The 26,981-nt window shown below is 45.4% G+C and overlaps 2 protein-coding genes across 13 annotated transcripts in view; one reads left to right on the top strand and one right to left on the bottom strand.

Moving 5' to 3' along the window:
• Positions 1-2,046, bottom strand: part of HS3ST1 (heparan sulfate-glucosamine 3-sulfotransferase 1) — a 33,406-nt gene extending 31,360 nt beyond the window's left edge. The window contains exon 1 of the mRNA XM_021101019.2: positions 1,844-2,046. The gene's annotated coding sequence lies outside the window, so the exon portion shown is untranslated. The remainder of the gene's footprint in view (positions 1-1,843) is intronic.
• Positions 494-26,981, top strand: part of LOC106504584 (uncharacterized) — a 63,927-nt gene continuing 37,439 nt past the window's right edge. For 8 of the 12 annotated variants that reach the window (XR_014813617.1, XR_014813619.1, XR_014813622.1 and 5 more), the window contains exons 1-2: positions 2,119-2,288; positions 7,770-7,931. The gene's annotated coding sequence lies outside the window, so the exon portion shown is untranslated. Of the gene's footprint in view, positions 654-1,728; positions 2,289-7,769; positions 7,932-11,504; positions 11,592-26,981 lie in introns of those variants that run through there. The other 4 variants (XR_014813616.1, XR_014813621.1, XM_084973846.1 and 1 more) reach the window with 3 other exon arrangements.

Consider the following 26,981-nt stretch of genomic DNA (forward strand, 5'->3'; position numbering starts at 1 on the left):
GTTATTTCTGCAATCCTATGGGAGGAAAAAAAAAATCTAAGCACTGGAAATACAAAACGTAACGCGGGGATATGCCGTTGAAGCATCCATCTCCTGGAATCTCACTAGGTCAGGCTTAATCAAATCGTCCCCAGTCGTTACGAAGAAAGCAGGAAGCAAGAATAATTCTGAACCCAAAAGATGAGCTTTAGAAATGTAGGAAGACAGAAGTTGGGTTATCTCCCCTTTCTTTTTTAAATTTTTTTTTAACGTGAGAATCCTGAAATTAACCCTTGAGTGGGAGTTGGTAATTACATTTCAACAAAATTAGGTAAGATTTGGCCTCAAAGCGAGAACGCCTGAAAAGGACTCAAAGGATCCTGAGTGTAAACGGGCTGCGGCCGCAAAACCCAGCCAAGTACCAGTGCCCGGGCGCTCAGGGACTCTGCCGATTTGCTCCCAAAGCGAGGGGCGGCGACGGAGCATCTGAGCCGAGGGTGCCGGGGTTTCGAGGGAGCTCTGGCAGCGGGAGGGGGAGCGGGCGCACTCCCTCTTCATCCCGTGGCTGCTCCTCGCCTTTGCTCCCTGCTGGCAGGGGACTGCTTCTGTGAGCGCAGCGAGAAGACGGTAAATTTGGAATTGCCTCCCCAGAATCACCCCCAAAGCATCTCAGTGTAAGTAGTGGATAAAAATAGCTAGCGGTCAACGCTGGGGGGAGGAGCGAGACTAGCGCAAGGCGAGGCGAGGATACGACTGGTCTTGCAAAGTGTTGGGCGGAGGAACAGGGATGCAATGTCCCCTCCCGAGAGAGGGGCCTGGGTGTGCGAGGCAACGCGGACGCCCGCCGGGTGAAGGGGATGAGGTGGAAGATGCACCGAGCCGGCGAACAACCGCGGAGCAGAGCACACTTCACGCCCCACGCCGTGCATCCCAGCTCTTGCACACGGCTGCTTCTCCATCCCTTTTTTTCTTTTTTCTTTTGGCCGGCTCAGGAAGCGGCTCTCCGGCTCCCGGGACAGGCTGGGGCCAGAAGGGGGAGCAGCGCACTGTCCGCAGCCTAGCTGGGAGAGCGCACCTGGGGACCCAGGCTGCTCCAGTGTGCCCGCGGTTCTGAGCAGGGGGTCTACGCGCTCGCACCGCGGGTGAACGCCCCTCCTCCCTCACCCTCTGCCGTCACCACCCAAGGTGCTCCAAATAGAAATGGTCACAGGGGATAGGGGGAAAAAAAAGGTTAAAAGTAACCTAAAAAATCAGAACTGTGCATAATTGGCATTAGGTAAAGAGGCTACTTTGAGTCCTCTGTCGCATCGATCTCTCTCCTTCCAGCCTCCCCAACCCTTGGGAAATGCCTCATCTCTTCTCCACTTTATAAGCAAGCCAGAAGAAGGCTTCCCCATCCTGGATGCTCCCTCCACAGACTGACTTTTTGCTGACTGTATCACTGCCCCAGTTCCCAGCCAGAGTGGTACCCAGTCTCCGCCGCGCTTTGCGCTCCTCCTGACCCGCACGGTCGGTCCTAGGGAAGAGCGCTGGGGAGGAGCAAGCCTCCTGACTCTGCTAGAGGGTATGAAGAAAGAAAAAAAAAAAAAAAAAAAACCGATGCACTAAGTCAGAAACCTGGATACCAGCTTGTAAAAACCAGCCCCTGAAGACTTGCAGAGATGAGGGCAAGGCAGGAGGTGAGGAGGATGGGAAAACCTCTGATCTTCGCTTCTTTTTTTCTCGCTATGTCCATTCCACTTGTTCCAGCCTCAACTCACCTTGGGCTCTGCGCTTGCCCTAAGTGCGGGATGACAGGTCAGGGCACCTCGACGGCCCGGTGTCTGGCTGCTCCCCAGACTGGCGGCCCCCGCCCCGCACTCACCTGAGCGGCGCTACGATCCAGCCGGTCAGGCACCCGAAGTCGCCTCTCGGGCTGGGCCATGGGCAGTGCCTTGGAGCACCAGCGGCCGGCGGAGCAAGCCTTGGGACAACCCCGGGCAGGCGGGTGAGGCAGCGGTGCAGGCACCCACTGAGACCCGGCAGTGGCAGTGGCGGCGGTTCTTGGCTGCCGGCGCGCCGGGGACTTTGCAGGCTGGAGACTAGGCGATCAGACCCGCTGAGGGGAGGAGCGGGAGGAGGAGCAGGAGCAGGAGGAGGGGACGGAGGAGGCCGGGCCCTGAGGGAGTGCGCGTTGGGCAGAGGAGGATCGCGAGCGCCCACTGCTGCCCGGCCCGCCCTGGTGCTGCCCGGAGTTGGGTCGGGTCGTTGCCGGGCTGGCTACTCAGAGCTCCCGCCAGCGGGGCAGGACTCTGGACTCTCGCCGACAGGTACTGAATGAGTCGGTCCCGCCCACCTGGCAGGGCAGTTCCTTGGGTTTCAGTGGGGGTGGGGAGGGGAGGTTGGGGAGAGGACCAGCGCGGCTTGGGAGGCTGGGGTGGGTTGTGGATTGGGTGATTCTACCGTCGCAGCAAACCTGGGATGTCCGGTCTCCTGTCTCTGTCTTGTTAGGGCAGGGTAGGTCCGAACCCGGAGCCCACGTCTTCCTCCACTTTCCCGCATCTCAAGGTCCGCTGGACCTGCGCCCCTCCCACGTGCGTTAGCGCCTCTTTCCTTCTGGGCAGGTGCTACCTTAGGCGTCAGTGATCCCCGCACCGCCTAAGAAGCAGGGGGAGCCATCCTCACGCATCGGCGCTGGGCCCCGACGCCAGCGGCCAGGCAGCCCTGGCCGGGATCCGCGCGAGGAGCCCGCTCTCCATCGCTCCGTGTCGCCCTTGAACACGTCCTCCCTCTTTGGTTTCCCGTCCGCGAGCGTACGCGGTTTCACCAGGAGAGCGCAGAGTAGTCAGCTCTGCCTCTGCTCTTGCGCCAGGATTGCAAAGGCCAGCTCCTAAAAGAAGCGAGTCTCCCTCTCACCTCCCCGCGCCCCGGTTCCTGCAGCTGGGAAGTTTTGTGTGAGAACTAAACAGGCGTTCTGCAGCTCTGTTTCAGATTTAGGATTTCGGGGGGGGGGGGGGTATGGGGTTGGAATCTCGTTGGAGAAACTGGGCTGCCTGCCTACCCTAGCCAAAGCAAGTCGCCCTCAAAGGCAGAGCAGCAAACACTTAAAAAAGGAAAAAAGTAAAAGAAAGAAAGAAAGCCAGGTGGACATCAATTTATTTTAGATGAAATTTCAATAGATCGATCGTATTTTAAATATTGAACGATAAATGTTTGGAAGGATTCGAATTTGTTCTTTAAATTAAACAAACAAACAAAAACCCTTTCATTAACTTTGCTTAGATTAAAAATACTTTCCCATCTAGATAAAGGATCCTGTAGGAAATTGACCCCTTTGTCATGTGATGCTGCCCACTGCCCTTTTAGAAAGCAAAACACAGACCAGCATTTTCTGGCTAATAAGCCAGTAGCATCTGGAAAGCCAAGACCCAGTCTTATTTTGGAAAATAAGCTTTTTTTTTTTTTTTTTTTTTTTTTTGTAGGGCTGCACCACACACCCACCCAGGGCATATGGAAGTTACCAGGCTAGGGATTGAATTAATTGGAGTTATAGCTCCCAGGGCTACACCACAGCCACTACATCCAAACCATGAGTGTGGGACCTATACCACAGTTCTAGGCCACCCAGAATCCTTAACCCACTGAGCAAGGCCAGGGATAGACCGTGCCTCCTCATGGACACTCGTCAGGTTCCTTACTCTTGAGATGGGGGGGGTGCTCCAACTTTGAGGGTTTAATGACCCTGCTAACTTCTTTGAGTCAGAGATACCTATTTTATTTTTTTTTTATGATTTTTTTTTTCCTTTTTATGGCCAAACCTGTGGCATATAGAAGTTCCCAGGCTATGGGTCCAATCAGAGCTGCAGCTGCAGGCCTAAGCCACAGCCACCTCCTCTGTAACCTATGCTGCAGCTTGTGGCAACGCTGGATCCTTAACTCCCTGAGCTTTGTCAGGGATCGAACTCACATCCTCATGTGCTAGTCGGGTTCTTAACCCGCTGAAGCACAACGGGAACTCTGATGTGCCTATTTTAGATGGAAAAAAGAAAAAAAAGAAAGAAGAAAAGAAAAATACAAAAAAAAGTGAAAGAAAAAAAAACTATATTTCTGTTTTAAATAGTCACTTTAATCAGACTTGTGGTTGCCCCAAGGGTCAGATTGGAGGAAGGTGGTCAGAAAGGACAAACTCCTTGGAGTTCCCCTCGTGGCGCAGTGGTTAAGGAATCCGACTAGGAACCATGAGGTTTCGGGTTCGGTCCCTGGCCTTGCTCAGTGGGTTGGGGATCCGGCGTTGCCATGAGCTGTGGTGTAGGTTGCAGACAGGGCTCGGATCTGGAGTTGGTGTGGCTCTGGTGTAGGCCGGTGGCTACAGCTCCAATTAGACCCCTAGCCTGGGAACCTCCATATGCCGCCGGAGCGGCCCAAGAAATGGGAGAAAGACAAAAAAAAAAAAAAAAGAAAGGACAAACTCCTGGTTTTATGATAAATAAGTAGCAGAGACACACTGTACAACCCCATGGCGTGGTTAGCACTGCTGTATGGTATAAAGGAAAATTGTTAAGAGAGTAAATCCTAAGAGTTCTGATCACAAAAAATATTTTTTTCCTTTATCCTTTTCTTCTTTTTATAGTCTAAATGAGAAGCTAGATATTAGCTGAACCTGTTGTGGTCATCATTTCACAGTGTATGTAAATCAACCTCTCATGCCATCTGCCTTAAACATATACAGTGATATAGGTCAATTATTTCTCACGCTGGAAAAAACAAAGTCAGTTTAAAACCTCATTTTGAAAAGGCTGAACATTCAAATTTACATTAGCTTTAAAAGAAGTGCTTTTTCCTCCTATTCTATGAAGCTTCGTAAATCATGTGTGAGGTGGCGCGGGTCAAATGGTAGTTTAAGATATCCCCTTGCCAATTACTGGTGTCCTTAAGCTCCTACCAGCAGCTAAGCTCAGCACAGATCATGAGTTCTTCAAAATAGGGAGCAGCTTTGATGTTCTAAGTTGGCATGATTACTTTTCCTTAAGAGTTCAAAGTGCTTTTGTGCCCATAGTCTGAATTTCACAACTCATTTGTGAGATGCAAAGGGAGGCTGGCAGTGATTCCGTTTGCACCCCAGGAACCAAAGTTAGGTTAACTGATCTGCTTAGTTCCCTGCTAGGAATCCTAAAAGGGAATAAGAACCACAGGCCCCAGCCTGGAGTCTCTGTGACAAGCTTCACTTGCACCAGGTGACTCCAAGCAGATCTGGTAACTGGCAAGAAGAGGAGGACTGGAATTTCAGCTCCTCTTATTTTTTATATTAAGTAACATTCACTGATCAATGATCAGTATTCTCATGCTTAGATAAATAAAGTATTCCTTGGTTATCGCGTTCTTATTTAGCATTCTATCTCCGCCAAAACATTTGTCATTTCTCTTCAACAGCCTTCTCGGACCCCCTTCTGGGCCAGACTCACGTTTCCCTTTCCGTATCCCCAGAGCTCAGCTCTGTTCCAACAACACAAACACTGTACTGACAATATCTGCTTAGAGATCTGTCTTCCCCACCAGAGTAGAAATGCCTTGAACATGGGGAATTCCCTTATCTCTTCCAGAACCTTCCATGGTGTCTGAAACATTGGACACTCTCAAAAATAGTTTGTAAACTGAACTCCCCTGAAGGAGTCATGGCGTAGGTCAGACATGGTTCCATTTCAAAGTTGGCAGTGGAAGAACGGAGCCCAGGAGTTGCTGTTGTGCCTCAGCAGGTTAAGAATGAGACATTGTGTCCACGAGGATGCGGATTCAATCCCTGGCCTCGCTCAGTGGGTTAAGGGTCTGGTATTGCAGCAGGCTGCAGTGTAGGTCACAGATGAGGCTCAGATCCAGTGTTGGTGTGGCTGTGGTGTAGGCCTCAGCTGCAGCCCCGATTCAGCTCCTAGCCCAGGAACTTGCATAAGCCACAGGTGTAGCCGTAAAAAGAAAAGAAAAGAAAAGAAAAAAAAAAAAAAAATGGAGCCCAGGAGACACAGTGGCAGTCAACTAGAAAAGGCAGTGTCATTCTCAGATGGGTGACCTAAGATCCTTGACTCAGGGTCATCAACTAGGAAATGAAAGGGTTTTAAGAGGTGATTTTTTAGCACCGCATATTTTAAGATGCCAAAGTCTTTACTGAGCACCTTGTGCGTGTGTGTTTGCCATCATGCCTGCCGAGGAAGAGATGGAAAGATAAGACATCGCCACTGCCCTAGGAAAGCAGAAAAATCTTATCTCAAGGAGAATCAAGATGGACATCCGCAATCCATCTTTACCGAACCTCATTAGCATCAGTTAAGTTGTAAATAGAATCAGTGAAGTTGGACACTGTGTCCTGCAGAAGATAATGTCTGCAGGAGAGAAATGGGAGCAAAAGTAACTGGCCTGTGTATTGTTGGGGCAGGGGGCAGGAATATCTTCAGCCGAGACCCATGCAAGGCTTTTGCGCCAGGTGCTGTACCAAAGAGCTGCACCTTTTTGGGTTCTTGCATTGGCCTTCGGAGGAGCTATGATTTCCATGTTTTACAAAAAAAACAAAGGCGCAGAAGTTTAAAGTCATGACCTGAGTGAGTGGAGTCAGGAGGGCACCAGAGGGGGAAGTGAACCATCCACGGCAGCTACCCTTCCAGTCAGTAGACTCCTGGTCCAGTGCTCTCTGTAACTGAATACCTGGTGTAAGTTTGATTTTGGTATCTCTTGCTAATTTACTTTCTCTCAAATGTATGATGGAAGAGAGCGGTCAGGAGATGGGAAGGAGAGAGAGAGAGAGGGAGAGAGAGAGATTGTTTCCTCGGATGATGTGCAGGATCCATGGTTACTCTCCCTGCCTGGGCTCAGCCTGATGGTATCTGTAATGCTACCCTGTACAGCCTCAGCCTTCCTTCCCTTAATGGCTGCTTGAATGTTTCAGGTTGATAGCATGAATATTAAGGAGTCTAGTGGGATTCTTTATAAGCAGAGGAAATTGGGATCAGGTTAAAAATCCAATTTTAATAAACTTTCCAAGTCTTGATTTAGATGGTTGCACTAATGGCCCTTCCTGCTGAATCATCTCCGAAGTTGATGTATTTTTAAAAGGTCCTTGTTGCGTGGGAAGCTGGATGGGCACGGTTTAATTGCACACTGGGCATTCCTGTCTTCATAGAGACGGCCTTGTGGACACCGAGGAGAGCAGGTGTGAAATGCCGCCGTCCACAGAGCTGCTTGGGTAGAGCAGCGGGCGTTGGATGTGAAAAGGAAAGTTTCACTCATTGGACGAAAAGGAAGCGTGATTACCCTTGTGTGGAAACTGTATCCTCAAATAACTCCTCTAATTTGATTGTGCTGAGGTCTAGAATTGTTTCTCTTTCTTTTGGTTTGCTAATTAGCTGGAGCAGACAGCTTGTGAGAGAGAAAACGAGGGCCATATCCAGAAAACACGTGGGGCTGTGGTTCCTTCCTGTTCACGCGCCCTTCACACGCCTCCCCCACCAGCCCACCCAGTTCCCCACTCTGTCTGTCCTCGGGGAAAACCATCCCTCCCCCTGTGATTAATGGATTAGTGGATGTTTTTCTGAAAACAGGACTTTTATCCCCTGCGTGACACCAGATGGAATCTCGCCACATACGGTTACAGGGTTCAGTTCTAACTTTTGCCTTTGCAAGGCCGGTCCTTCACCAAAATTAAATTATAGCCATGATTACATTGGTGTAAAAGTGAATAGATTTTTCAATTTCTTTACCTATTTTCTGAGCCCTCTTCTGATTTTATTTTATTTTATTTTTATTTTTTAAATTTTTTGTCTTTTGAGGGCTGCACCCACAGCATATGGAAGCTCCCCGTTGGAATCGGAGCTGCAGCTGCTGGCCTGCACCAGAACCATAGCAACACAGGATCCAAGCTGCATCTTCGACCTACACCCCAGCTCATGGCAATGCCAAATTGAACCTGTGACCTCATGGATACTAGTCAGGTTCGTTACCACTAAGCTATAATGGGAACTCCCTGATTGTATTTATTTTATTTTAATTTATTTTGTATTTTATTTTATGGCCTCACCAGTGGCATATGAAAGTTCCCAGGCCAGGAACTGAACCCACACCGCCACAACAACCCAAGTAGTTGGATTCTTAATCCACTGCACCACAGCAGGAACTCCTTTTTGATTTTAAAAGAAATTAAAACACTTTTGAGAGGCCCGAAAGTATCTCAGGCGCTTATGTCTTCTTCATGGTGATGCTGGTTGTGTAAATGATGCTCTTGAGGGGATGAATTCTTAATTGATTTGGGCAAAGTGTGTATGATAAGCACAATTTCATACTCAAACCGTATGGTCCATTTGCCGTGTTTGGTAAACCACTGTAGACAACATACTGCTTGTATTTCTGATCCTGTGTCAAACGTGGCCTCAAATTACACACATCAGGGCTGCAAAAATTGCAGTATCGCAGGCCTGAAGTGGTCCCCTTGTTCAAATGATTAGACCCTGCTGAGTGCTGGCAAACCTTCAGGGCCCTGCGAAATTGTGGCACTCTCTTTGATTTCAAGTTTGCTGGGACCAAAGCTGATGGATGCTTTGATGAGCGGGTCTTGCAGATTCTCTCTTTTAGGCCTTATTCAAGGATCCTGAGAGGTTCAAACGCTTCAGGGAAAAAAAAAAAAAAGTACCTTTTCCTCTCCCTCCAACCTTATCTGTTCCATGGAAACATTTACTGGTCCATTCTACAGAGCAGCCCACGGTAGGTACCTGGGCCCAGATTTATAGAGAAGGATAAAATGTACTCCCTAACCCCAAGCAGCTCAGAGAGGTGCAGAACAGAAAAACTACAATCCAATCTGATAATTGTCACGAGCTCTTGGTTCTCTGTATATTAGGAAGGTCAAAGGAACATTTGCGCCGTGATTCTCAGATGCTTACCTCCTACCCTGAACTCTCAGCTTCAAGCAGCACATGCTATTTCTAGCCGCTGCTCTCTCCTCCCAGAGTCCCCCGACGGCCCCCAGAGTGTGGCCTGATCGTCCCTGAAAACCGGCAGGGCTGCCTTCTCCCTTCTAAGCCTTGTTTTGATCCCAGATTTAAAATAGAGCCAAAGCTATGAGAAGAGTCTTGAAAGATGCTAGTGTTCGCTTTTGGATTTTGGCTCTGCTTTTCTTATGAAAGCGTGTGCAATGACACTCATAAGAGCAAGCTATATATATATATATATATATATATATATATATATATATATATATATATATATATATATATATATATACTTTTTTTTTTATTTCTCCTTTATGGGAGTAATAGGTATGTCATATGTCATAGGATGCTTTGGAGCTAAGACAACAGATCTCATGAAAAAAATAGTACTTTATATTTAAAACCCTCAAGTTGGCATATCTCAATATATTTGTAACAGTGTTTATTGAAAACTAATGTAAAAATGTCTAACTTATACGAAGTTAGCAAATACCATCAGACAGTGTGGGAAACAAGAAGGGAGTAGGTAGAGGTGAATAAAAGTCTTGCCAGTTATCAATAAGCTTAATGCTGGGATATTTGAATACAACCTTCTTTTATCCCCATTTTAGACGTGGACATAGAGAAGTGAAGTAACTTCTTGAAGGGCAGATAATGAGCAGTGCTGGATTTAGAACCAGGTCAGCAGCAGGTCCTTCTGTGTGTGTGTGTGTGTTTCCTGTCTCATGATACATTTTTCTATGTCCTCTCTTAACTGCGTGTATTCACTTTATAAAAGTGGAGTGCAGTGGATTTTTATGTCCTATCTCCAAATGAAGAAGAAGAGACCTGGGACTCTCTTCATGCCTTGAAAATGTACTTGCATTTCTAGGAATTTATGCATAAGGTGTTTAAATCCAGTTTTTGTGATATTGTTACAATGGCATTTAGTAAACGAATACTAGGCTTAAAAGCTCGGTGTACATTGTAATTGCTTTTCTCTCCACACATACAATCAGCCCTTAAGTATAGCAGCTGTTATGAAGATGTATTTCCAGCTACCTTTATCTCACATTGGGGCAGCTTGATTTCATGGGGTGCTTCGGTGCTCAGCTCTGGTGTCCAGGGTCACTGGTTCACTTCTTCCAGCATCGGGTAGGTTTCTAGCTGGTCCTCTGTGCCAGGCACAGGTGGGCTCTGGAGACAGAGGTGTGAACTGGAGACAGGGCCCCCTGTCGTCTGAGAGCTGAAAATCAAGAATGTGCTCCTACATTCTTTGGAAGATTGAATGCCCTTTGCAGCTCTTGTTCCTTATTTAAATCAGACTGCCTTTCTGGATTCGCCTCTTCCTAGAAGCTGTTCTGGTTAGCAGGGACACTCTGCCCGCTTATAGGTAAATAGATGGACTTATTTGCTAGCAATTTGGGAAAAATAACTTCAGTTGCTCCATCAGCTCTGCCTGCAGGAAGCCTCCAACCTGCTGGACTTCTCTGCTTCTTCTCTGGGGTCCTGCCCCGTGGAAGAGAGGTCTGCTCTGGCCTGGCCTGGTCTCGTGTGGTTACCTCCTCCGAATAATCTTCCCTCCTTAATAAAGGTCTTATTTAGCGCTCATCTTTCTTGGTCTTTATTGCACAGCAGGAAGAGGGGTGCTACTTAGGGTGGTCAGTTTAAAATCCCCAAACTGATTAACTCCCCTGATCCCTTTATTTCCTGGTTCCTAATTCACTTATTCCTTGTCCACAATTAGCACTCATTATATCCTGTCCTGCTCTCTAATTGTTGCCGTGGGCTTCCTGGGGTAATTTTAGGTCTATTGTGTTCACAGGCTATGCCTTTTAAGTCCTATTCATACTTAGAAAGAGAACATGAAGTGAACTCCCCCAAAATAAACATTCAGGAGATATACACCCCAAGAAGGTGGGTTCTAAAACCAGATTGCTGGGGTTTAGACCCAATTAGGCAGTAGGAGTTCTGTGACACTGTCCAAGTCACTTAGCCTCAGTTTCTTCGTCTCTAAAATGGTGAAAATATGGTGTTCCCATTGGGGCTCAGCGATAATGAACTCAAGTAGTATCCATGAGGATTCAGGTTCGATCCCTGGCCCCACTCACTGGGCTGCAGTGTGAGCTGTGGTGTAGGTCCCAGATGCAGCTTGGATTTGGCATTGCTGAGCCTGTGGCATTGGCCAGCAGCTGCAGCTCAGATTCAACCCCTAGCCTGGGTAATTACATATGTTGCAGGTGCACCTCTAAAAAGGCAGAGAGCAAGACAGAAGGAAAGAAAGAAAGAGAGAAAGAAAGAAAGGAAGGAGGGAAGGAAAGAAGGAAGGAAGAAAGAAAGGAAGGAAGGAAAGAAGGAAGGGGGAGAGAAGTAGAGAGGAAGAAAATAAAGGAAAATTAAAAAAAAACAGAGCTTGGATGCTGCCTGAGTTGACTTGTACTCACTTGAAAGGCAAGTGACACTGAAGAGGCAGAAGGAACAAGAAGAGCCCCAAGCCCGTGGAAAGTCAAACTGGGCCATTAGCTCTGAATAGGTGAGAATGGAGGTGTTCCTTGTGCAGAGCACATCACTCTAAGCTTGCCAGCTCTGCTCCACTCACAGGTGTGACCTGCTCGGGCATGAAGGGAACTCTCCACACTTCCTCTTTCAGCACCATGGCCCCCAAAGACACCCCAATACCCAGAACCTGTGAGTATATTATCTTCTATCACTTATCAGATTTTATATGTATATACAATGAGCTAATATATACATATATGTTTTATACATATAATGAGCCAATATAATATTTTATATACATAATGAGTTATGTTAATATTAATTTATGTATTATATATATCTTATATATTTTATATATAATGAGCTAATGTATATCTACACATATATATGTATATATATAAAATCTTATTTATGAGCCGAATTGTGTCTGTCCTCAAATTCAGATGTTAAGTCTTAACTGCCAGTGGAGTTTCCATCATGCCTCAGTGGAAATGAATCTGACTAGTAGCCATGAAGACACAAGTTCGATCCCTGGCCCTGCTTAGTGGGTTAAGGATCCGGCATTGCCGTGAGCTGTGGTGTAGGTCTCAGACATCTCTTGGGTCTGGTGTTGCTGTGGTTGTGGCGCAAGCCAGCTGACTACTGCTCTGATTCAACATATAGCCTGGGCATCTCCATATGCCATGGGTGTGGCCTTAAACAAACAAACAAAAAAGGGCAAAAATAAATAAATAAATAAATGAAGTCTTAACGCCTAGGATTTCAGAAGATATTTGGAGATAGATCTTTACAGAGGGAATTAAATGCAAATGAGTTCATTGGAGGGGGCCCTAATCTCATACAACTAGCATCTTTATATGAAGAGGGGACTCAGCCACAGACTTGCAGGCAGGGACCCCCGTATGATGTCACAGGCCAAGGAGAGAGGCCTGCAGAAGAATCAACCTTCCAACACAGATCTCAGACTTCTAGCTTCCAGAACCATGAAGAAATCGGTTTTATTCATTTATTTATTTTTGTGCTGCACCCGAGACATACAGAATTCCTGGGCTAGAGATTGAATCTGAGCTGCAGCTGCGCCCTGCACCATGGCTGCAGCAATGCTGGATCCTTAACCCACTGCACCACAGCACGAGCTCCCAGGAAATAAGTTTCTGCTGTTTACGTCATCCGGTGTGTGGTACTGAGTTATGGCAGTCCTAAAAAATGAATATAGCCGCATAGACACATGGTGGTTGGTTGGAAGAGAACAGGGAATTCCTGGTCATTACTGCAAATAAGGACACTGACTTTGCAAGGTCATGTTTATGCCACAGGGCCCAGATTCTTTTCTCTTTGCATATATACTATCCAAATAGCCAATGAATATTCTTAGTATATTTCGAAAACATAGTATAAAACAATATACTCACCACATGCCCTTCAAGTAATGCTAATACCTCAGTTGAAGTGATAGCCGTTGGGTGTATTAGTTATATACTGCTGCATAACAAATTAACCCTAAAGTTAGTACCTTAACACGCATTTATTATTTCAGTGTCTGTGGGTCAGGAATCCAAGCACAGCTAAGCTGGGGCCTCTGGCTCAGAGTAGCTCAGGTTCAAATCAAGGTATTGGCCTAGACTGCAGTCGTGTCTGGGCTTGGTGTTGGGGGATCTGCTTCCAAGCTCTCTTCCATGGCTGTTGGCAGGATTTAGTTCCCTGCAGATTGCTGGCCTGAGGGCCTGGTTCCTTGTTAGCCATTCTGAAGCCTCTCTCAGTGCCTTGTCACATGGCCTCTCCATAGGGTACTGGGCCTCGTCTTCGAGCAAGTGAGATAGCAAAAAATGCAGCCCAGGTGGAAGGCAGAATCTTTATATAACCTAACCTCGGAAGTGACATCCTGTCACATTTATCATATGTCACATTATTTGGTATAAATAAGTTGCTAGGGTCCAGCCCAAACTATGGGATGAAGTTACTGAAAAATAAGAAGTCCAGGAGGTAGGGAGGCAGTTTAGAAGCTGCCTGCAGCAACAGCCAAGTCCACCCATGAGCAGGCAGTGACATCAGCCTCATAATGGCTGTTTGGCTGACCATGGTGTAAGATGCCATTAAGTGAGAGATAATCCCAATTTCATAAATATTAAAATGTAAAAAAAGAATCTTAAAGTTGGTGAAATATAATGTTATTTTTTAAAAAATCCTTGAAATGACACCCTTAAGTGATGTTTTATAAAATTTTTCTCGTAATTTTCACATTAGCTCTGTAATTATATGTTATACTAGAGAATAAAGAAAGCCAAAACCATGGAATCAAATGTTGAGCCACTTAATTAGTAAATCATTCAATCAGTCAAGAGATGGATACTACTGTGTTCTATGCATATAAACCAACCCTTAAAATGTTTGACGTGGAGTTCCTGCTGTGGCTCAGTGGATTAAGAACCTGACTAATATCCATGAGGATGTGGGTTTGATCCCTGGCCTCGCTCAGTGGGTTAAGGATCCATTGTTGTGGTGTAAGCTGGCAACTGAAACTCTGATTCAACCCCTACCCAGGAACTTCTACATGCTGCAAGTGTGGCCCGAAAAAAAAAAATTATTTTTTGATGTATTCAGAGAAAAAGATCATTTTAACTTAGCCATCAAGGGGGCCCTCCTTCCAAGTGGTTGGTCAGGGAACAGAAGGCTTCAAAAAAGTAAGGGGTCTGGGCCACATCCAGGAGTTATGGGCTTGGCTTCAAAAGAAGAGTTTCAATGCCAAAATTCTCTATTGAGTTTACTGAAAATATCAGAGGGGAAAGAAGCATTTACAGGCCCCAAGTGATACATGAGCAAGGGCTGCCTGTCACTTTTAAACTTCCACATCTCAGTACTAAAGGTTAAGCTAAATTTTAAAGTTTACTTTTGCCATTATTTTATTCCAAAGTAATACTTGCTTATTATAGCTAACTTGGAAAATCACCGAAAATTAGAAAGAGGGGGGTAAAAACCAATGAAACCAGTAATTCCACTACCCAAAAGCAATTCCAGGATTAAGACTGAGTAGATAAGAACTGAAATAAAAAACAAAATTGAAATTGCCCATTTGTTGTACTGGAGTGTTTTTAAGTCTGTGGCATTTAAAGCTGTTTATGTTTAGCTTTATTAAACATGACGGTTCTTGTATATTTGGATTTCTAATTTCATAGGAACAGGGTCAAGCAGGGGCCAGGTTTTTGATTTCAAATGATCAATTGGTGTGTAAACTTCAATATTTTCTTTTGCATAGAAAGTGAATAAAGAAATCCTTATCTGATGCCTGAGGTCTAAAGAAGGGCAAATACTCAAACAATCAACTTTCAACGCAACTCTTGAGCCAGGAAAAGAGGAAGTGGGTTGGAGACGTAGGGAGGGGTCCTTGCTCGCCTCCGCAAGGCTCCTGCACCTCTTCCCCATCACCCCCCTCCTTTCCCAAGTCACCCACTCTCCTGACTTTTAATATTAGAGATTAAATTTGCAACTTGGAACATTATTTAAATGCCACTGTCCAGTATTCTTCTGTGACTCAGTCCTTTTTTCAGCATTGCTTATGAAATTCATCCACCATTGCTTGGAGATGAAGTTCATTGCTACTCCTGGATCACATTACATGTATGAGTATCACAAGGTTGTTAGTTCTACATTGGAGGTGTTCAGATTGCTTCCAGTTTTGCACTTTCCCAAATCATTCCTACGTAAGCATTCTTTTTTGGGGGGTAGGGGGTGCCACGCCCAAGGCATGTGCACATTCCCCGGGCCAGGGATCAAACTTGCACCACAACAATGACCTGAGATGCTGCAGTGACAAAGATCCTTAACCCAATACACCACAAGGGAACTCTCATATGTAAATATTCTGATATATGATTTTTTTTTTTGGTGCACTCTTGTAAGTGGGGATTGCTACATCAGAGGACTTGCAAAAGTCCAGCTTGAGTGGTTAAAACGCACCATTGTCCAAGGAAGGGAGGTGGACTCATTCTGCACAGGTAGTGTTTGAGTTTCCATGGCTTTTCTGTTTCTTCTCCAGCACTTTGTAGCCTTAGTCTGTTTACTACCAGGAACTCTCCCTGGCATGGGGTCATCTTGGTTTTAATTTGGACTTCTGTGATTATGAATAAAGTTGATCACTTTTTTTCTAGGCTAATGACTCTTTGGATATCTTTTATGAAGTGCCTATTCATATTTTTTGCCTTTTTTGTTGCTGTTGTTGCTGTCATTGCTTTGTAGAAGACCTTTATATGTTTGGGAAAAGTTATTGTATTGTCTTTTGAGGGCAGTACCTGCAGCGTATGGAAGTTCCCAGGCTAGGGGTTGATTCAGTGCAGTAGCTGCCAGCCTACACCACAGCCACAGCAATGCCAGATCCAAGCTGCATCTGGAACCTACACTACAGCTCACGGCAATGTAGATCCTTAGCCCACTGAGCAAGGCCAGGAGTCAAACCCACATCCTCACGCATACTAGTTGGCTTCATTTCTGCTAAGCCACAATGGGAACTCCTGTATCTCTGTTTTCTTGTCTATAAAAGGGCAATAATAAGAATGCCTGCATCTCATGATGTTGTTGTAAGGATTATATGAGTTAATACATGTAAAACTTAGAACCATAAGTAGTACACAGTAAGTGCTCAATAAATGGTTAGTGTTGCTATCAGCCAGGTTCACATGACTAGCAGCTCGTAGACACAGAACTCCAAAGAGGGCTTCTACCTTCTATTTACCAGACATTGCCTTGCAAACAGCAACTTACACGTCAAGAAAGATAGGAACTCACCATATTCACCCCAATTGTGCCCACCCAAGGCCCCAGTGGTGGCTTTAGAGAGAAATGCTAGTTGTGATTTTATTACCATCACCACGATATTTTTAAAATATTAAGGAGTTCCCATTGCAGTGCAGCGGAAATGAATCCGACTGGTATCCAGGAGGATGCGTATTTGATCCCTGGTCTTGCTCAGTGGGTCAGGGATCTGGCATTGCTGTGGCTGTGGCATAGGCCAGTGGCTGCAGCTCCGATTTGATCCCGAGCCTGGGAACTTCCACATACTGCTGGTGTGGGCCTGAAATAATAATAAATAAATAAAACTGAATTCTTCCTCTAAAGAGAACAAGGTAGTTTTTTAATTGAAAATTACTGCATGGTGCAGGTGGCATTTGGCACGTTGATTCCAAAAGTTTTAACGGAATGATTTTGTACCAGAAGGTTTAAAAAAACAAAAACAAAAACAAAACACCTCCTCCCCCAATACAGGAATTAAATGTATTAAAAATTAAAGGATGTGCAATGAAGTATTTTAGGCTAAGGGCCCATCCCTGCCTTACCCAACCTCCCTCGGTTCACCAGCCACACTTAGGAAAAAAGTGACATTTTTTTCTCTTCTACTCTATTGGGAATTACTTTGCTTGTGGTGGCAGGGCACTAATAATTTCTTATAAACACATGAATAAACAAACTGTTATCAGCCTGCCTTTGCTCCCTCCAACTGTGAGATTTTTTCCTAAATAGATTAAGTAAACTCTTTTTTGAGGAGGGACACGTGCAGAGGACCATAATTTAGGCCTTTACAACCCGAAATGACAATCTTTCGTTTATTATTCCTCACGGAGAACAACTACAAATATCTCCCTTCTAGGTCCCTTAATTAAATTCAGCTTCTTATATATTTTTTTTTTCTTGATGCACTCTCTTTCATTCCTGGATTAAGCTAGTTCTTCATACTGTCATTTCTCAGCTATTTCTCAGCTCATTTAAATTTCTGGAAATTTCTTTCCTGAGTGGGAAGTTTATTTTTTCACTTTTCTCCCCAGGAAAGAAAACCTTTTCACTTAGACCAGAGCTAACTAATTTATAAACAATCACTCTGAAATGTATTATCCTATATAGTAAGTCTATGTTTGAATACACAGTGATTTTGGAAATTGGGAGTGACTGCCTCAAGACTGTCAAGAAAACAGTCTCGGAGTTCTCTGGTGGCTCAACAGGTTAAGGATCCAGCGTTGTCCTGCTGTGGCTGGGGTTCGATCCCTAGCCCAGAAACTTCTGCATATTAGGAGTGCAGGAAAGAAAGAAAGGAAGAAAGGAAGAAAGAAAGGGGAAGAAAAGAGTCTTCTCCATTCTCGAAGTTTCTTCTAAAGACTTAGTCTTCCACCGAATTTTGTCCCCTCAACTCCCACAGACTGTCTCTGAAGACGCCGAAGTAAACGATTTTATTTTCATGATGTGTTCTCCCTGGCTCCCTACATTGAGTTAAACATACTTGCGTGTTGCCGTGCCTTACAGCGCCCCCCGGTGGCAAGACTGATTTTCTGTCAATGGACATTGGTATTGGCCATGTGACTTGCTTTAGCCAATGGGATATGAGCAGATCAGCCTCTTCCGAGCTTAAGATTTCAAAGGCATCCTGAGGACCCACCAACACTCTTGCTTATCTCCTGCCTTCAGTTCTTTCATCCTGGTTCCAGAATGAGAAGGCACCCAGAGCCCTAGGAACATAGCTGTGATTTCCTCTATGGCACAGGAGCAAGAACTGCATGTCTGAGGCTTGGAGATTGTTGGTTACTTCCAGTCACAGAAAGTTTGTCTTATTCAAAGTACCTTCCTGGAAGACACGGAACGCATCTCCTTTTTGAGGTATCTTCCTAGTTTGGTGTGTGGCAGTCAATAGGAGCTAATGAAAGTAACTGGATGACTCAATGACAATCTCCAGTGAGAAGCATCTACTCTCTTCTATGGCAGCTGTGCTTTGGGAAAGTATTTCTCAGCCTGAGCAGAAATCTGATTCTTCAGGACTTCAGAGAAGGGTATCGGTTCTATCCTTCGGGCTCCCATAAAACCATCTGATAACACGTGGAGAAGACAGCCCTCTAATGTTTGAAAACAGAGCTATTCTCCACTCAGGTATTTGCAGGTTAAATAGTCCGAGTCCTCATTTTGTTATATTCCCTGCCTTCCTCCTCAACCTCCTGGGGGTGCTCCTTTGCAGGCAAGGGATGTACCCATGTCCCCTCTAGAATGTGAGATGTGGAAGGAGCAGCGGCCTCCGTTGTGGTCAGAGCAGCACAAAGTGAGAAAGGCTTGTCTCCTCTGGAGTAATCCTCCCTCTGGACAAGGACTGAGTCTAAAACAGCCTTTGCTGTTCTTGGCAGCCACATAACAAGGCTGACTCAGACTGAGTCAATCAAATCCCTTAAGCCTTATTCACAAGTCCTTATGACCCAGCTCTGTCCCAACTTGTGAAGTAGGTTGAGGGGACCCACATGTCAATCCCTAATACTTTTCCTTGTGAAATGCTTTCCCCCATTTCATTTGGTTTGTGTTTTCTGTCTATTTGGGAAAAGGGAAGTGTTGATTTCTGGGAATGGGAGCTCAGCAATTAGCCAACAGAAAGGAGAAGTAACCTTGTCCCATCAACTCCGGCATGAATAGAGAGCCTCCATTATCTGGTCCAGGAGCCTGTACTTAACTATGTGGTGCAGTTCATCGCCGAGCCTATGGCGTCTTTGCTGAATATCTCAAGGAGAACAGAAGAGTATCGAGACCCAGGACCAAGCAGCTTTGTTGATGTGTGACAGATTCAAAGTTGCTGCCGTGATCTCACCCTGTAGCAGTCAACACCTTTGTATAATTTCCTCTGAAGAGTGTGTGTGCACATCCTCTAACTTGCTTCAAACCATAGAATATGACAAAGGGTATTGAATATACGTAATTATATTACATGAGATTGTACATTGTCTTTCTAGCAGATTCTCCCTGGCTAGCAATGGAGAAGCCACGCGTGTTGTGAGCTGTCCTGTGGAGGATGTCACATGGCACGGAACTGAGAGTAGCTTCTGACAGTCAGCAAGAAACTGAGGTCTTCTGTCCCACAGCCTGGATGGAATGGATGCTGCCAACAGTCACGTGACCCTGGAGGAGGATCTTTTTGAGACTTGCAGTGAGATTGTAGCCCTGGCCAACACCTCGATCACAGCTTTTAGATGAAGCTCTGAAGTGGATAATCTAGCAAAGAAAAGCCTGGACCCCTGAGCCATAGAAACTGTGTTATAATAAATATATGTTGTTCTGTGCTTCTAAGATTCTTGTAAATTGTTTCTCAGGGATATGTAACTAATAAAGCATGAACTTAGGTGACAGAAACCAAATTCAGTTGGAAGCCAAGGACATCATGATGCCCAGAAAGGACGTACCATCGTCTTTGTTTTGGTGAGTTGGACTGAGTTACAGAATCTTTGATGGGACCCATGTAACCTGACACCTTGATGTTAAAAGGTCACCTTAATATCTAACCTCAGACAATAGAGATGTTTTCTGTTGTTTTCCAGAGTGACCTGCTCATTCATCTCACTCAATGGCCTCAGCTCTCCCTTTTTCCTACCTTTGGAGTCTTTGGTTCTGTACCCAAGTCTGAATGTTTTCTTCCTGCCCTTTAGTCTCTTAACTTTTTTTTTTTTTGGTCTTTTTAGGGCAGCACCCATGGCATACAGAAGTTCCCAGGTTAGGGGTCAAATTGGAGCTGCAGCTGCCGGCCTACACCACAGCAACAGCAATGCAGGATCCAAGCTGCATCTGCAACTACATCGCAGCTCTCTGCAATGCTGGACCCTCAGTCCACTGAGTATGGCCAGGGATCGAACCCACATCCTCATGGATACTAGTCTGGTTCATTACCACTGAGCCACAATGGGAACTCCTCTAGTCTCTTAACTTTGATTCTCCACTGGAGCAGGGGTCCTAGTTTTGATGTCTTCTGTACTTTTACTGAGTGGCATTTCGATCTTGGTTCTGTTCTGTCTACACCTTCCAGATCTGGTCTCTCAGACCTCCCACCAAATGAAGGGCCTCTGAGGTTCTAGACCCTTCGGTGGTGACAAGCCTCCAGCCAACAGTGTGACATTCACCACAATGACAGATATCACTGATGTCTACGGGGTTACCTCGAGCCATGTTGTTATTCCCACTGGGGTTGTTTTCTTTTCTTTTTTGAGCATGAGCTTTGCCATTATCTTCCTAACATTAAAATTCTGTGTATATCTTCACATAATAAAAGGAACTTGTGAGTACCAGGGGTTGGCTAAGAGTCGTTTGCATATGCGTACTGATGGCCCATTGGCAGGACCCAGCCATCACAGTTGGTATGTTCCTGGGAAAGTGCTCCTTGCCATGAGTCTAGCTTGAATCCTTCTTGTCGTCTCAGAGACTGGTCAGTCTGCGGGGCCCGAGGGGAAAGCTGATGACTGGGCCTTTGTGTTGGTGTCAGCCAAGCTGTTTTTACATGCAGTTGAGCTCGCCAGAGATAGAAGGGCTCCTGGATTTCCTTGGTCCTAATACGTCTTAAATACTGTGTGTATAGAGATAGAGAATCTACTCGCTCAGGCTTGTTCCTTAAAAGCAAAGGGATCTTGAACTTGACCTTTCACGTTCAGGCAATTTCTCTTAATATGTGACTGTGGAGGAAAACCATATGCTATGAACAACTTGAGTCATGCCCATGGACAGCCTTAGAATAAGAGAGAGATCAGAAGTGGGACTGGACTAACCACTAATGCCAACCTGTAATTCTGCCAACAGCAAAAGAGAAACTCAGAAAGGTCCACTGCCTGGATGGAATTTATGCAGTTAATTCATGACAGCGTCCAGACCTGATTTCAGACAAGGTAGATGTGCTGTTCTTTAAAAGACATTAAAGCCCAGAGGAGAAAGTCAATCACTTTCTAATTACTCAGAGGAGAGGTGAGATCAAACACACAAGGCCGGACCTGAGAGGACCGGCACCAGACCCAAGGCAGATCCCTCTCCTGTCTAGACTTTGAGGAGTCCAGGCAACACGCAGAGATGAAAATAGTATCTGCTGAGTCGGGGGAGAGCAGGGTCTAGGAAGGGAAGGCATCAGGCACGGTGCCCTTTCCCCAGGGATGCCGTGTGGAAGGAGCAGGCCCTTGGACAAAGTTTTGATATTATAGGACTGTTTACGTCCTCGTTTCTGCTCCTGAGCCTTTAGTGCAAGGCCTATTGATTTTCATTATTTTTAATTCCAGCCTGGCCTTGACTGTACAGTGGGAGTTAATGGAAAGGTCTTTGCTGTCTGGGTTAGAGTTCTTAAAGATGATGGCTACCCTCTGAGGCCAGCAAGGTGGTGATAACGGGAACCAGAACAGATGCAAAGCAAAGGAGAATCTGAAAAATGAGGTCAGAACCTCAGAAGCAGGTGCTTCTTCCTCTACCATATTCTCTTTTAATGGCCCACTTTGGGAGAACTGTTTCATTGTTGTTTGTTTGTTTTTGTTTTAATTTTTTGGCTTATAATCCATCTAGGGCCGAGGCTAAAGGCTCTGCTATCATCAGTTCTTCAAGATTTGCCATCTACGTGCTCAGTTCTCTCCTCTGCTTCTCTGTAGCCTTTACAGCACAAAGATGCCAGCACTTAGAATCTGCCTCATCAGCTGCAAGTGGGTCTGTCTATCCTACCAAATGGTAACCTTTCTCAAGGAAGAAGAAGAATCCTTTTATTTTCTCTTTACCTCTTCTAGCCCCCCCTGCTCCCCGAAGTGGCAAAAATAGTGACTTGATGTGTCCTGTTAAGGAGAACGAGAGGCACATTGAGGTTACACTGAGAGCCTCTGAGATCACATGGCCTGAATTCAACATGTGGCTTCCACCAGCATCTTTGGCTTTTCTGTGCCCAAGTTTCTCAGTCAGGAAAGGTTATGTTAGTGGTACCTGCTTTTCGGGGTTGGTGTGTGTTAAGGGAGATGCTTTATGAAAACACTTAGAACACTGCATTGTCTGACATTTACAAAAGCTTCCAAAGGTAGACGGTGCTCGCTGGATTTTGTGGTGCAACTCTACACATGGTGGCGTCCTACCGGGTCATGGCCAAGTTGATTTGGAAGCTCTGGTCTGGCTCTCTTAACTCTCCCAGTTCCTCAGCCCTGGCGGTTCCAGCAAAACCTCCCCTACACCTCAGCTGTCATCTTCCTGACACAATAGGATGTGCCCCAAGCCTCAGTGTCCTTGCTTTGACTCTGCCATGGGTATCCCAAGGCTGCACTGTGGAAACATCACCTCTGTCCAAGCATTCACCTCCCCCCGCCTCCCACTTTATCCAGTTTAAGGAGGGTTAGGATTCAGGTTGCATCTTCGACTCTGCTTGATGACCACATCATTGATTCTAGATTTTTTTGCTGAATATATTGCAGAGGAGGGGGAATCTTGGTGGTTGGTGGCTCAGGGTATGTAATATTGAACTGTGAATCTCCGGTCCTTTTCTGACAATTTGTTTATTTACTTATTTATCTGTTTATTTATTTCTCACTTTTTTAGGGCTGTACCTGTGGCATATGGAAATTACCAGGCTAGGGGTTAAGTCAGAGCTGCAGCTGCTGGCCTATGCCACAGGCACAGCAGCTCAGGATCCAAGATGTTTTTGAGACCTACACCACAGCTAATGACACCTTAACCCAATGAGTGAGGCCAGGGATTGAACCCACATCCTTGTGGGTACTAGTCAGTTTGTAACCTGCTGAGCCAAAATGGGAACATTCTGACAGTTTATTGATTGAGAGACGGGTTTCCTTTGGGAGAATCTGTGAGTAGTAATTACTACAGTCTAATCTCCAATATGAGCACCTGTAGGCATCGTGTTCCTTCTAGTTCAGTCATTCTCAAAGTGTGGTCCAGGACCAGAAGCTTCAGCATCATCCAATCACTTATGATAGAACAATTTTTGATAGACAATAATATGAGGAAAAGAATGTATATGTCTGTATACCTGGGTCGCTTTGCTGTATAGCAGAAATTGACAGAATATTGTAAATCAACTATAATAAAAATTTTAAAAAAAGAAAAAAAAAATTCTCAGACCTCAACCAGGACCTTCTGAGTCAGAAACTTTGAGTTGGGATATTGTCGTAAGCCCTCCAGGAGATGTGTGTGTGTGTGTGTGTGTGTGTGTGTGTGTGTGTGTGTGTGTGTGTATGTGTGTGCGCGCAATATCAAGAATCACTATTCTTGGGAGTTCCTATCATGGCCCAGTGAGTTGAGAATCTGACTGCAGCATCTTGGGTCACTGTGGGGGCACAGGTTTGATTCCTAGTCCGGCACAGTAGGTTAAAGGATCCAGCGTTGCTGCAGCTGTGGCATAGGTCTAGCCTACTGGGTGTCTCTTCCATAAATTTATCAAGTAAGAGACTCCACAGAGGTGCTTCTCAACCTTCCATGAGGACAAGAATCATATGGCAGAGCATGTTAAAAAATCATTCTCAGCTTTCACTGCAACCGTCTGAATCATAGCCTCTGGGGGCAGCACTTGGAAAGCTACGTTTTTGAACAGTATTCAAGTGAATCTTATCAAAGAAGTTTAGGAATTTTTTTTTAAATCTCTCTTTAGGGCTGCATCTGAGGCATGTGGAAGTTCCCAGGCTGGGGGGCGAATCAGAGCTTCAGCTGCATGCCTACACCACAGCCATGGCAACACCAGATCCAAGACATATTCGTGCCCTACACCACAGCTTGTGGCAAGGCTGGATCTTTAACCTACTGAGTGAGCCCAGGGATTGAACCCGCATTGTTGTGGAGACTGCTTTATTCCTTACCTGCTGAGCCACAATGGGAACTTCCAGGAAACTCTTCTTGAAGGTGGGAGTGGTGGCTGTATGCTGGGTGGACTATTCCCATTGGACATGTTGGGCAAGAGTATTGAGGCGTCAGGAGCTGTCAGAAGAACAGATTATTATCAAATTGTTCATTCTTTTTGGCCTCATGAACTGGACAAGACATAGCTCTGGAGTGGATACAGGAGCCACGTGAAATGTCTCTCCCAGCATTCTCATTTGTCCCCAGAAAGTCCAGACAGGTACAGTGCAGCCTCTGTGTCCTTGTCTTTACTTCCCTAGTGTTCTGAGCCTCTACATGATGTGGAAATGAGAAGTCCCTCTTCCCAGGGTGTCAGCCACTCCAAGTAGCTGTCTTCCTCCTCCTTGCCATCTGGGAGCTTTCACCTCTGTCTGCTCTTTTGTTCTGATTCCCACTCTATGTCAGGGAGGCCTCCATCCTCCCTGGATAATGTCTTGTGCTGGAAGAATTTTTAGTAGCTTCCCATTGCTCTAAAATCCAAAATCCTACAGCCTGGCCCTGCCCACTGGGCTCAGGCAGAGATTTCTTTATCAGCACCAAAGACTAGCTTGTGGCAACTTAGGGCAAAGGGGCAGATATTAAAGGGCTTTCTGAGCTCATAGAAACAACAAGCAGAGGAAGAGCAGGTGTAGAAACAGCCAGGGAGAGCTGACCATCAAAAATTGCAGCACGGGTCACAATGGAAGCTGTGGGCTGGCCCGCTCAGGCCACCACAGGAATGACAATGACCTCTGCACCCACGTTGATGCGTCATTCTCTCAAGAACCAAATCTCAGAAAGGATTACCAACTTGCTGAGCCCAATCCATGAGTCAGCCTCCTGCTGAGCCAAGAAAGGGCAAGAACAGTGTTGCTGCTCCTTTGACGGGGCCAGTGTTTCTCACTAGGACTCCAGATAATAGAGGCTCCCCAGAGGGGAGATGGGAGGGTAGGAAGAGGGGGCTGGTTGCCCCAGAAGCTGAGAATGATATGAGTCTGCTATGCAGATGCTCCAGCTTTTGATAATTCAAAGATTTGGAGAAAAATGTAAGTTACATAGTTTCAAAGGCTTTATTGAAATTAATGGTAGCAAAGAGCCTTCTCTTCCCTTCCCTACCCTTCCCTTTCCATTTCTCTCTCGGCCCCAACCCACCTCCCTCTCCCTTTTTTTTTATTGGCAGTAATGTCCTATTGCTCAGATTTGGAAAAGTTCAAGTTCTTGGGGGTAAAGGTAGAAAAGCAATATTCTGAACTGTGAGAAAGGAAATTAGATATTCGTGGAAGTTGCTGAATTAAAAGAGCCAAGAGGTTATTGTCACGTTTTGGTTTGATTTGGGGTCCTATTTGTCATTTCACAGCATGCCAATAATCACGTAAAAAAATACGTCCTTTGAGTTTGAAAGTGCTTCTAAAGTTTAATCTGGAAATTTCACTATGGATATTCCTCAGTTTTAAAAAACTGCAAAATAATTAGAGAGAAGGCTTATGCAGAAAAGATGCTCATTTCAGTTTAATTTGTTAACAGTCTTCAAATTGGCAACAATCTAAATAAGATGAATATCTATATGACATGCACACTTTATAGTATATTGTGCTTACAAAGCATTTAAAGTTTGCTAAAAAGTGAAGTGAAGGAGTTACCTTGTGGTACAATGGGTTAAGGATCCAACATTGTCACTGCATTGGCTTGGGTTGCTGCTGTGGTGAAGCATTCTCCCTGGCCTGGGAATTTCCACATGTCGCATGTGATCCTTAAAAGAAAAAACAAAAAAGAAAAAGTGAAACAAAAATAGTGCAGAAAATCTAATCACAAGTATATGGAGTAAATTAAAGAAACAAAACCTACTAAATGGGATAACACAGGAGCTGGACAAACATCCCGTTATTACAGGGCTTGCCTTTCAATGATAGGATTATGGGTGATTCAATTAAAACATGTTTTTGTCTATCTCCTCTTATATTTCTTTAAATCCCCTGAATTTCACTCAGAACATTCATGATTTTCATCCTTTCTTCCTTCCTTCCTTCCTTTCTCTTTCTTTCTTTCTTTCTTTCTTTCTTTCTTTCTTTCTTTCTTTCTTTCTTCCTTCCTTCCTTCCTTCCTTCCTTCCTTCCTTCCTTCCTTCCTTCCTTCCTCCCTCCCTCCCTCCCTCCCTCCCTCCCTCCTTTCTTTCTTGGCCTCACCCACAGCATTTGCAGCTTCCCAGGCTAGGGGTTGAATCAGGGCTGTAGCCCACACCACAGCAATGCAGAATGTGAGCCATGTCTGTGACCTACACCACAGCTCACGGCAACGCCGGATCCTTAACCCACTGAGTGAGGCCAGGGACTGAACCCGCATCCTCATGGATACTAGTTGTGTTCATTAACCACTGAGCCACTATGGGAACTGCTAGAACATGCATCTATTTTTTTACAGAAAAAATGAAATTGACTTTTGTTAACAAAAAGAAAATGCCCTGCCTGGAGTTCCCACCCTGGGCTGTGTTAAGAATCCAACTGCAGAGGCTCGGGTCACTGTGGGAGAGCGGGTTCAATCCCCTGCCCAGCACAGTGGGTTAAAGGATCAGGTGTGCCTACAGCTGTGACGTAGGTCGCATCTGTGGCCTGGTTTCGATCCCTGGCCCAGGAACTTCCATATGCCACAGGTGCGACCAGAAAATAAAATTTAAAAAGAAGAACGAAGAAAATGTCTTTCCTTGGGCTTGGACCCTGTGTTCCTGCACTTTGCACTGGGGTCCTTTGAGTTGGTCACCCTTTTGCTGAGATCACCAATGGCACCCATCCCTGGAGCCAAATGCAGTAGGCGTGTTCTGCTCTTATTTGACGAAACTCTCCAGCAACATTTAATGTGGTTAATGAGTCTTTCATGACACTCTGTCTACTACCTTCCAAAACACCATTTTCTCCTGGAAATAAGCTTGCTTCTTTCCACGCTCTTGACTCTTTCATTTCCTTTTCAGTT

The sequence above is a fragment of the Sus scrofa genome, chromosome 8 (assembly GCF_054392235.1).
Source record: "Sus scrofa isolate SSC_HxYL_T2T_F1_AM1 chromosome 8, Sscrofa_HxYL_maternal_Yorkshire_Landrace_v2.0, whole genome shotgun sequence".
NCBI lineage: Eukaryota > Metazoa > Chordata > Mammalia > Artiodactyla > Suidae > Sus > Sus scrofa.